The following is a 13,157-nucleotide window of genomic DNA, read 5'->3' as shown; positions in this document are numbered from 1 at the left end:
CAGTTAAGATGTGGGGTAATAGTCTTGGCAAATAAAGAGTCAGCAAACAAGAAAAAGCAAAACATAGTATATACAATATGAAATTACCAAGTAATAAGGTTCATCAAAATAAGCATAAAATATGAAGTTTGATAAAATAATCTAAAATATAGTCCTATAATAATGCATTCACTAACATTAGAGAAATACAGATTAGTCTAATCATAGAAAATTAACATGCAAGAATTATTTTCTAAATTGTGGAAATTGTAGGACATATTTATCCTATCACAGAGAAACTTTGTCTACAGTACACTAATCTTGGCTAGACTTGTTTGTGTCAGTGAGAACATGTGTTTATAACTATAGCTTTATAGTTTTAGAATTTATTGCTCACCTTATACAAAGGAATTCTACAGTTATCTAAGCTTAAATTAGAAAGATAATATATTCAGTACTTGATCATCATAAATTATGTGGAATGTTAACCCCCCCAAAAAGAAAAAAAACCCATAAAAACATAGAACACGTGAAATGTAACGTGTTGTTTCTAGTTTCTATGTGGTGATTTTCATAGTAAGTTGCTACCTTCACTTAAGCATTTGTTTCAGAAAAGCATGTACTGATATGGAAGTAAAAAAATTGTGAGGTTTGTACAATTTTCCAATAATCAGACACGGAACTTTATGTCACAATCATCCTGCCTGCTTCTTTACATTAGTATGTAAGAACTGAAGAGAGGCCCAGCTAGTAAGAGCACTCATTACTCTTCCAAAAGACCCAGGGTTATTTCCAGGTCTGATCTAACAGTCAATAACCATCCCTACCTTTAATTCCAAAAAACCAAATGCCTTCTCTGGCCTTCTCAGTCATTTTGAACATAATGTACACAGATATACATGCAAGTAAAGCACTCATACACATAAGAGTAAAAGACTAAATCTTTAAAAATAAAGAAACAAATAAATATGTAATACTATATATTCTTCACTAGACCTAACACTTCTGAAATGTTTTAAATTGAGTGTAATTTTTGTCATCACTTCTCATGATAACAAACTCTAAAATTAACATACAGAATGTTCCAAATGTTGTTTCATTTGAATGTAGCTACAAATAAATTCTTTAAAATAAAACTTAGTAATTCACTAAATATAGCAAACCATGTTTCTTCATTCAGAGTGTATTGATCTATGCAATAAATTAATAACTAACAATCAATACATTTTAAATGCATTACTCTATTTAAAACAAACAACAACAAAATTGAACAGATTGAATCATGGTTTAATCTACTTATACACACTTTGGAGTAAACCAGGCTAAATTTTTACAGAAATAAAAAAAAAAAAGAGAGATTTTAAGATCTTATTTAAGATATTCAAATAGTAAAACAGCATACAAAGCTATTTTACAAAACATAATTAAAAGTCTGGTATGACTTTAATCTTTTGATCTCTATGGGAACACAGAATGTACGAGTAAACTTTTTCAGGAAATTAATCATTTCACCTGAAAAATCTGAAAATAAATCACTTTGCGTTATTGCAAACTGACAATCTTACTTGCAAATGGAACTTTCTTTTATATGACTTTCCTTAGCTATATAACACCTTTTAGAAGATAATTTATTCTGCTCTTTATGTCAAGTGCAACAGAAACACAAAATACCTGCACATGGGAGCTATTCCTCAGATTCTGACTCTCCCATACTCACATCTCATACTACTTTGCAGAATCTAGTTAATGTTGTAATTCCTATGATCCGAAAACTTATCCAACCACTGTCAGCAGGTATCTGCAGGTGTTTGCCTAGAGAAAGTTATTGACAGTTTATTGCAACACAGAGTACTTTCTTTGGCAGTGGAAATTAGCTACAAAACCACTGCAGAAGAGGTGTTCTAAGGCAATGATGGTTCACAAGCTGAGAATGCTTAATTATTTATTACTGGTCAGGTCAAGACTAAGTATTCTTCTGCAATATATTTTCCCCAGAAGAAATAATTATCATATTTTAGTTTCTTTGGCTCTTAGGTGTGTGCTGGAAGCAGTAAAACAATACCATATGTCTTGAGGGCATTTAACTTCTGAGAGTTGCAAAGGCTTCTTTGTGAATGCACTCATTGTTCAGTGACTGGGAATTTCTGGAAAATCCCCAAAATGCAGCTACCAGTCCTGCTGCAGCAATCTCCATTTGCATTAGAAGGAGGTCAGAAGATCATAGATTCCCCAGGTGGAGGTGTACATGGACTCTTTGCAACACATAATGGTTTAGCATGTATATAAGCACAAAGAGATACACATGGTAGAAAGGAGAATCAATAACAATTTTAATGCGTATAATTTTCATTACTTGAAAATTGACAATATGTCCAATTTATCAATTCTCAGTATACTTATAGAGAAGAAATATTGACATAAATGCAGAGAAATAAGTCCTGTGCCTTTCAGAGCTATAAGAAAAACTTTCTAAGCTCATGAAATCATGTTCTAAAATATTAATACAATAGATTTGTATTATGTTCCAGATTTTCATATGCTATACATGGGAGAGTAGATGTGATTCTTCTTTTGGTATTATTATTATTGATGTTATGGGGTGTATATAATTCTTCTATGATTTCCACTTATTAAATGCAAATAAACATTATTAACTATTCAAATTCAAACACAACAAAATTATCCTAATACAGACATTTCAGTAATGTTTTACATTGTGTGTGTGTGTGTGTGTGTGTGTGTGTGTGTGCATGTGGTGTTACAGCTCTTAAACAGAGGTCAGGAAAAAAGCAGCAACATATGGTTCTTTATTTCTATTTATGTTACCACATTAATTCCAGGGAATAGAATCAGGGAATATCTTGAAGATAATCATCTTTGGGGCACGCTCTTTCTGGAAACTAGCTGGCCATGCATCAGGGAACCAAGTGGGTAATCTTCACTTTACATCCCAACCTCCAAATCCACTTCCAGAGTCTTATCCTCACCACTATAGCAGACCACCTGCAGGGGTCTGCCTTTTCCTTCTTCTTCTATTTCCTAGTGACTTCAAAGATCTTTATTGCAGATCTTTCCTGCCTCCTGTGGTCACTCTCCTTTACCCATCATGCTAGCTCACCCAAATTCCTTATGTTACCTCCTAATACCTAGAAGCAAGTTCTAACTGAGATCCCAACTGCCACAGCTCCAGTGACACAGAAGCTCTCACTGTCTGGTTCCTCAGAGGCACTACAAGCTCTGAAGATTAACAGACAACAACAGCAATCAAGAAATAGAACACTTTTCCTTTTTTTTCCTTCTTTTTTTTCATTGGATATTATATTTACATTTCAAATTTTATCCACCTACCCCATTTCTCCCACCACCCAGGAGCTCCTACCTAAATTTAAGGTTTCCATTGGTATGAGCTTCTTATTGATATAAAAATGAGATGAATATTGATACTCTCATAGTTATTGTACCAGTATAACACATTTAGGAATACAAGGCTTAGACCCAGTCCTTCTTTAACTTTTTTAACAGATTTGAGATGGCTAGCCTGTGAGTTAAGGGACTACAGCAAATTCATGGCTTGGAGTTTATTGGTAGGGTGTTTTCTATATTTTATTTAGAAATAGCTGAGAGGAGTTAACAGACAACAGTCCAGATTACCTTACATGGATAGTTGGTTTTCAAAACGTCAGAAGACCACAGAATTGACGTTACAAATATTTCTTTATTAATGTTCATTTTGATTAGAGACCTGTCTGATCCTGACATCTTCCTGTCTTGGATTCTAAGAAGAAATTGAGCATGTTTGGAGTTACTCCAGTTGTGGTGAGACAGCCACTAGACAAGAATTGCCTCTTTCCATCTACAGACAAATTACTGTCCAGAAAAGGACACACTTGCAGAATAATCGTCTGATTATATCTGCCTAGACAGAGTAATCAGCCCTTAATAATTCTGTACCACTAAGGTCTGTCAGATGATTCTGGGCCAGAAGGCTGAAGATCAGATGCTCCAACGTTTTGTAGTAGAGGGAGTGTTCAGGTGTTCAGCAGTATCTATAAATTGGCAAAGTTTTAGAAGCTATGCTTTGTGCTTCCCATAATTTCAGTTAACTCAGTCATTCTGGATTTCTGACGGAGTTGAAAACATATAATCTCATAGCCAATCCTGGCTATTTACTTTAAGAGAAAAGATTTGAGTGGATGGTTTTCAGCTGACATTCATTCTAAAGCCAAGAAAAAAAGCCAGGTTTAGAACTAAGTGTTTTAGTTAGGAGAGATGACAGATGTTCTGGTCAGTCAACAAAATGATGGACTTGGTATTAGGACTATCTTGTACCTCACTGGTACAAATTGGTATAATTATGCTTTAATTGTATTTTTTAGAGAAAAGTTTTAACAGGTAAGGTGATATGTAGGAGGAGCTAAGGTGAAAGGAAGAGAAGGAGTAAGGAGAGGAGGAGGAGAAGGAGAGGAGAAGCTAGGTGATGAAAGAGAAAAAGAGAGAGAAAAAGAGGGGGGTACATGGAGGCAGATGTTCGCTTGTCTTCACCAGTCAAAGATAGTTGATATATCTAGGTTGGGTTACACTTCTGATTGAGCATTACCAAACTTATAAAGCCTTTGATAAACATTTTTTAAAAAATTGTATAAAAGCAAAAAGGAAAAGAGGGCATGGGATAGGGGTTTTCTGGGGGGGGGGTTGGAGAAAGGGGATGACATCTGAAATGTAAATAAAATATTCAATAAAAAAAGAAATAGAATACACGAACACAAAGAGAAAGGAGCAGATAAGAATGCCTAGAAGTTCAATCACCTGAAACACAGATGCCCAGGCACCATCCTAAAAATGCTATCAATAATATCTAAATGAATACATCTTCATTAGCATCAAGCAACCCCACAGTAGACTCTGGGACATACAGTATAGCTGAAGCACATGACAAAGACTTTAAAATAGCCATAAGGAATATGTTCAAGGCCATTTAAAAGGATATGAATAAGTCCATAAATGAATTCTATAAAAACACAGTGGAAGAAAATAAAAAAAAACAGTTCAAGACATTAATTTGAAAGTATCATCAATAAATAAAACATAAGCTTGTGTAAACTGAAAATGAAAATCTTAGGGATTTGAAAGAAACTTCAGAGAAAAGCCTCTTCATCAAAATACCAGAGATTGGAAAGAGTCTAGCACATTGAAGACATGATTGAAGAAATGATTACATTAGTCCAGAAGAATATTAAATTTAAAAACAAAAGATTCCTGGCACAAAACATCCAGGAAACCTTGAAAACTATGAAAACAAAAAAAATTTCAAATAATATAAATATAGGAAGAAGAAATCCAGTTCAAAGATGCTGAAAATATTTTCAACAAAATAATAGAAGAAAAATTTCAAACCTACAGAAGGAGTTACCTATCAAGGTACAAGAAGCATACGGCCAACTAGACAGGAACGGAAAATAAATTCCCCGTGACACATAATAATAAAAACACTAGATGTTCGGAATAAAGAAGAAATATTAAAATATGCAAAAAAGGGAGAGAGGCAACCACGTAACATATAAAGGCACACAGACCTATTAGACATTATGACCTATATGTCATAATGACCTATATGTCATTTTTCGTGGTTGACTCTAAAAGACAGAAGAACTTAGACAGAAATTCTACAGAGTGTTAAAAGACTGTTGATGCCAGGCTATTATACCCAGCAAAACTTTAAAGCACAATGGATGGGGAAAGAAAGACATCCCAGCTCTACAGAAGACAAAAAAAATAAAATTTCAGCCAGAAGATGTTTACTACACCCAATAAAACACAATGAATAAAAAAATATCAAAGTAGCATATTAAAGTAAGAGAAAAATACACATTGCAACAACAAAATAATGAGAATCAACTCATACTGTTAATTGATAGCTTTCAATGGTCAGTAAGACTGAAACTGAAGGATCCAGGGAGTTTACAGGTTTGGTGGGGTGAGGGGTTGGTAAGGGGGGTTGGACACATCCTCATGGAGACAGGGGATGTGAGAAGGAGGTATGGTATGGCAAACAGTCAGAGGATAGATGGGGAGAAGAATACAATCTGGAGTGTAGAAAAATAAATTAAATAAAATTTTAAAAAATCAATAAACAATATGAAAATGGGATTCATCTTTCCGCTACTTCCAAAAAATATACCTTAACATCAAGGACAGACATTAACTCGAGGTAAAATGATGAAAAACAGATATTCAAATTGATTTGGCCCAGGAAATAAGCTGCCATAATAATTTCAATATCTGACATAATAGATTTTGATTCAAAATTAATCAGAAAAAAATGGGAAAGCACACTATATATTCCTCAAGGGAAAAATCCACTAAGAGGATATGGCAATTCTAAACATCTGTGAACCAAAAACAAGCGTATCAAACTGCCTGAAAGAAACATTACTGCAGCTTAAATTGCACACTGGCCCTCGCACACTGATAATGGGTGACTTCAGCACCACACTCCAGCCAATTGTCAGGCCGTCCAACAAATCTAAATGGATAGGCTGTAGCTAGCTAAATAATGTGATAATCCAAATAAACCTAACAGGTATTTACTAAACATTTCACCCAAACACAAAAGAATATACCTTCTTCTCAGTGCCACATGCATCTTTAAAATTGGCTAAGTAGTTGGACTCTAAGTCTCAACAGATGCTAAAAGAAAGAAATAGCACCCTGCATTCTATATCTGACCACCATGAGTAGAACTGGAATTGAACAGCAAAGGCAAGAGAAAGATACAAACATATTGAAACTAAACAACACATCATTCGACCCATGAAAAATAGATCAAGACAGGAACTATGAATGAAATATAAGACTTTCTAGAATTGAATGCAAATGAATATACATCATACCTAAATGTACAGAACACAATCAAGGCAATTGTCAGAGGCAAAATCACAGCACTAAATGACAACATTAAAGTGAGAGAGAGAGAGAGAGAGAGAGAGAGAGATCTTTTATTAGCAACTTAATGTCATGACTGAAATCTGTAGAACCAAAAGAGAAACTCACACCCAAAAGGAAATGACAAAAAAAATCAAACATGGAGCTGAAATAAAATACAAACAGTAACAATACAAAGAAACAACAAAACAAAGAGTTACTCTTTGAGAAAATAAATGATTGATAAACCTTAGAAATTTTAACTAAAAGTAGGAGGTTGAAATACTAAATAATAAAATTTGAGATGAAACAGGGCATATAACAAGAGACCTTGAGGAAATCTTGCTAATCATAAAAATGTGTGTTAAAAGTGTGTACTCCACCAAACTGGAAATTCCAAAAGAAATGGTTAAGTTGCTTGACGTATATCACCCACCATCTTTAAACCAAGATCAGATAAGCAATTTAAACAGACCTATAAGCCATAGAGACCGAATAGTCATAATTAAAGAGTCCAAAAATAAAAGAAGCCAAGTGGCAAATGGTTTAGCTAAGAATTCTACCAAACTTTCAAAGAATTTACACCAACACTCCTGAAATTATTCAACAATATGGAAACAGAAGGAACATTCCTCAATTCTTTCTATGACACGGCGGCCCTGATATCTAAACCACATGAGGACCTAAAAGACAAAAGAGAACTGTAGAACAATTTCTCTTATAAACATAGTTAGGGAAATTTTTTGGAGGTCTAGATTTTTTTTAAAGAAAACTAATTATATAATATAAATATTATTTATAATATTTATAATATAAATATTATTTATTTTATATTAATATAATATATTATAATATAAATATTATTTATATTTTTTAAAGAAAACTCTTTAACACTTCAACCTCTCTTGGAGTTCACCACCTACCAGAGATAGGAGAAAGAAACGGTTAATAGTAAATAGAGGTTGGTATCTGTTTAGAAATACTTCTTTGGAGGTAATTCTGATCTTCATTTGCAGCAGTTCAGTCTACTAGGCAAATGCCAAACAAGAATCAGTAGCAGAAGCTTGATCCAGAAGAAACCATAAGGCTCCACTGATCAGCTGGAGTCTGCCAAAATTGCAAGAAGCAGACAGAATACCACCAAAAGTTCTTGGTTGCATTTCTCCTTAGTAAATCATGACAAGCAAAGATCAGCGAAAAATGCAAGGCAAACCAATACAAGAGAATCATCAGCAAAGACCAGTATCAGTGAAGCTCACGGAAGACTAGCAAAGGGTTGCAAGTCAATCCAGTACAAGAGCATCGCACACTCTCAGTGGGATTCAACTTATTCTTTTGCCAAACATCATGTGTCCTCTCTAGCCAAACATCACATGCCTTCTCACTAGGCAGCATCCAGGAAAACACCATGCACCTCTTTTCAGCGAAACATCCTCTCCATGTGTCTGCTTCAGCAAAACATCTTCTCATAGGACAGCTTCCATTAAAAAAAAAAAAAATCACATGACAAACTGAGTCTCCAACAAAACCAGAAATTTTCACTTTAATTCTCAGTACATATTGCAAACAGTATCAAAGAATATTACTCCAGATCACCCACCATTCTCAAGTAAGCTTGATTCCAGAGATGTAGGGATGATTAAACAAAAATAAATTAATAAAACATCCACCATAAAAATTGAATGAAAAGAATCATATTGCCATCTCATTATAGGCAGAAAAGGCTTTTGATGAAATCCAATACTGCTTCATCATAACAGTACAACATAGATTAACCATAGAAGGGTTATAACTCAATATGATAAAGGCAGTATACCTCAAGTCTATAGCCAAAATCAGCTTAAGTAAAGAGAAACTTAAACATGACAAGGTTGCCAACTATTTTCAAACCCATCCCAACAGACAGTACTTGAAGTGTTAGATAGAGGAATAATACAGTTGTAAAAGGTCAAAGGAATACAAACAGGAAGTAAATAATTCAAAGTATCTTAATGAGCAGATGACTAGATTGGATACATAATTGACCCTAAATATTCCACCAGGAAATTTTTATAACTAAAAAATGCTTTCAGCAAAGTAGCAGTATATAATACACAAAAAATTAGTAGCCCTCCTATATACAAATGACAAACTGACTGAGAGAGTAATATGAGAAACAGTACCTTTAGCAATGCCTGAAAGGAGATTACAAAGATGGCTCATCAGTTAAGAGTACTGTCTGCTCTTCCAGAAGTCTTGATTTCAATTCCCAGCAGCTATGTGGTGGCTCACAAACATCTGTCTTGGGATTCCTTTCTAATAAAAAAATAAATAAATAAAAATAACACATAAAAAAGCCCACAAAAAAAATGTAAAGTATCCTGAGGTAACTCTAAACAAGCAAGTGAAAGACTACTGTGATAAAGATGTTAAAAACTTGAAGAAAGAAATTGAAGATAATATCAAAATAACAATCTCCTGTGCTCATAGGTTATAGGATTAATAAAGTAAAAATTTCAATCTTTTCAACATCAATCTACAGAATCAATAAAACCCTCATGAAAATTTCAACACAATTCATTCCAGACCTTCACAAAACAATTTTTAGCTTTATATTAAAACACACACATACAAAAACAGAATATGTAAAAAGTAATAAAATATGCATTGTTTATTTTACTTCTATTAATATATCCTACAAGGTAATTTATCTATATAATAATAAATATATATCATATAAATTAATTTATCTGTATAATAATAAAAAATACTCTTGGAGCTATCATCATTCACAATCTCAAATTGTACTACAAAACTACAATTATAAACTAGAAATGGATCAAAGACTTCAACATAAGATCTTAAACCATATATCTTACAACAGTTGTTGTTGAGTATCCAGAATAGTCTTAAACTCACTAGTATAGGAAAAAACATTCTAGACAAAACAACAATTGTACATGTACTAAGAAATAATTAACAAACTGGATTTAATGAAGCTGAAAATTTCCTGTATGGTAGAGCTTACCATCATTTGGACAAAGTGGTAGGCTACATAGTTAAAATAACATTACCAACTATGCGTCTGATAAATAGCTAATATTTAACATATATAAAGAATGCCAAAACTCAATATCACAAAAACAAATGTAAAAATGTAAAACAGATTAATTCTGAAAGAAGAATCACAAATGACTGAGAAGCACTTAAAGAAATATTCAATATTTTTTGTAATCACTGAAATGAACATCTAAACTTCTTTGAGATTTCATTTTACACATGTCAGAATGGGCCATCAATAAAACGAATGTCAATTCATGCTGAGAAGAATGTGAAGTTAAGGGGAACGCTCATCCATCTATGGTGTGAATGCAAACTTGTGTAGCTACTACGAAATTTACTATGCTGATTCATCATGGAACAGGGAATAGCTTTTCTTTACAATCCAACTTGACCACATTTAGGCATAAACCTAAAAAAATCTATGTCCTAGAAGTATATATAAATCATATATATATATGATATATATAAAACATATATATATGTTTTAGATCACAGTTACATGTGTGTGTGCATGTGTGTGTGTGTGCATGTGTGTGTGCGTGTTATTTAAATCAAACTGCCAAATAACAGGAGACAAAGCCCTGATTAGGTACCTTTCATGACCAAATAAGGCCTCTCTCTACAAGAATCAGTTATGTATGAGTTGTTGTCCAAAAGAATTTCATGGGAACCTCAAGCAACCTGGGCTACTGCCAATGACTACTGATTCCTCGTCACAAACAAATAGTAAAGACTTATTGCAGAACACAACACCTATTCAATTCATTGAAGATGCAGAGGTCCAGCTGGTGACTACCTAGAACCTTCATACGTACTGACTGGTGTTCATAGTACTGAAAGATCCTCTTCACACTTCCAAGGAAGAAAGGTAAACAACAACTCAGCTGAAAATCATTCAATCTTGTAACATGGTTGCAAGAAGTACTAGTGGATATTGGCACATAGTTTATGTGCATAACTGACCAACATCCAATTAGAAATGAGTCCCGTAAATTGGACCCCACCCTTAACATTGATTGCCCAGAACCTGAAACTAGATTCGTCAGGTACCTGACAGTAAACAAAATACTTCTATTATGCTATGATACAGATAAATATACATGATATAGATAGATATAGATATAGACATGTAGTAGCATGTATTATACATTGATATATATATATCAATAAAATCACTTTTAATGATATTTTGCTGTATCTATACATCAGTGTCTTGCTCAGCCAGCATCAAAGTAATTTACTTCTTTAGCAAATAGGAACAAGTACAAAGGCCCACAGTTGGACACTGTACAGAGAGGGAGAGACCTTGGAGCAATCAGTACTAATTGGAAGTCTCCATCAAATCAATACCCCCAGGGAATTTTGAAAAGAGGAGACAGAAAGATTCCTTAGAGAGGATTGTGGACCCCAAGGAGTGAAGACCTTCTCTACATGAAATGGTAGAAGCTCTTCTGAACTCAGAGAGACTGTGGCAGGGGGCACAGGGCCTGTACAAGTCTAGGCCACATGGTGTTAGAACATGCAGATATGGACACCACCAGCCCCATTCTTAGCCTAGAACCTGTTTCTAATCTATGATCAACTCTTAAACCAAATATACCTTTTGTTCAAAGAAATCTCACTGAGTATACAAACCGTTCTTAAGGGCAGGCCTCATGCTCACCAGTAGATGTCCAACACCAAATGAGCACAATGTTATTTCACAAGTGCTATGTCTCATATTGCTTATTATTATTATTATCACTATCATTTAATTATTATTATTACTATTATTATCAATTATTATTACTATTAAAAATTATTTCACCTTACAGATCTTTGTATATACATTATGGTTTCCAGTTTTTGGGTTTATTTTTTTTTATTTCTACATGTGCAGATGTTTGTGTCATTGCATCTATTTTTTTGTGCTTTTCCTTGGTCTCTTTTTCTTCTGATTGTTTAGTCCTGTTTCATTATTTTTTTTGTTTTACTTTATTATTCTCATATTCACATGCTAGTGAGGGGAAGAAAGAAAGGGTACCAATTAAGTTTGTGGGTAAGTAAGGAGAATTAGAACAAAGTTGGGATAAGAGAAATCATGATCAGAATGAATTGTATATTAGAAATTTTGTTTTTAGTTAAAAATATTATCTTTGACCACTGTGCTACCTCATAGCATATACCTCTCTGAATAAATCTTTTAATTCATGGTAAGTAATACTGTCTGCATTCAAACAAGTTTTGCTATATCCATTCTATACTTGAGTTACCATGATATTAATTTTGCTAGCAATAAAAATACTCCTTATATGACTGAATTATATCAGCATGCATGATACTTTATACATTTATTATCAGTTTAATTGATAGTTTAATTATCACAACACTCCCAAGAGCAATTTTTACATTAATAATTTGCAATGCACTCCTGCTTGTTTATTTTTCAAAATAGTTTATCGAAGACATATTGAAGAATTTAGAAATAATTTACATAGAAGCTAATTACTGAGAATACACACACACTCATACTTAGAACATACACACAAAACACACATTTATTTTTCTATAGACTTTGGTGAAAGTCTCAAGTATCCATTTGAAAAACATCAATTTATGTCAGATAGGTACTGTGAGCCCTTGTAATTCAGAACAATGTATAAAATCTAGCCTCTAGAATGTGCACTCTTTGTGAATTTATATTAAGCCATTTTCTTGAAATTCATGTTTTTATCTTGTTGGTTTGAATGGCAATTCCCCTCACAGGTGCATATGAATGAATATTTAATTTTTCACTGGTGGAAGTATTAAGATGTGTGTCTGAAGGAAAGGCTATCAGAGATGGCCCCACCTAGGAATTCATCCCATCTGCAGAGACCAAATCCAGACAATACTGCAGATACCAAGAAGAGCTTGCTGACTGGAGCCTGATACAGGTGTCCCATGAGAGACTCTGCCAGAGTTCAACCAATACAAATGCAGATGCTTGCAGCCAACCATCCAACTGAGCATGGGGACCTCAGTGGAGGAGTTAGGGGAAGGACTGAAGAAGCAGAAGGGGTTTGCAACCACATAGAAAGAACAACAATACCAACCAACCAGACCCCCCAGAGCTCCTGGGGACTAAACCAAAAGTACACCTGGAGGGACTAATGACTCCAGCTGAATATAAAACAGAGGATAACCTTTTCTGGCATCAATGGAAGGGAAGGCCCTTGGTCCTGTGGAGGCTTGAT

At 34.0% G+C, this 13,157-nt stretch overlaps 1 long non-coding RNA gene across 2 annotated transcripts in view; it reads right to left on the bottom strand.

Moving 5' to 3' along the window:
* Nucleotides 1-13,157, bottom strand: part of LOC143441654 (uncharacterized) — a 327,290-nt gene that overhangs the window by 307,554 nt on the left and 6,579 nt on the right. For both annotated transcript variants that reach the window (XR_013109224.1, XR_013109225.1), the window contains exon 2: nt 9,063-9,195. This is a non-coding gene — a long non-coding RNA (uncharacterized LOC143441654). The remainder of the gene's footprint in view (nt 1-9,062; nt 9,196-13,157) is intronic.

The sequence above is a fragment of the Arvicanthis niloticus genome, chromosome 3, assembly GCF_011762505.2.
Source record: "Arvicanthis niloticus isolate mArvNil1 chromosome 3, mArvNil1.pat.X, whole genome shotgun sequence".
In the NCBI taxonomy this organism is placed as follows: domain Eukaryota; kingdom Metazoa; phylum Chordata; class Mammalia; order Rodentia; family Muridae; genus Arvicanthis; species Arvicanthis niloticus.
This window is presented reverse-complemented; position numbering and strand designations above follow the sequence as displayed.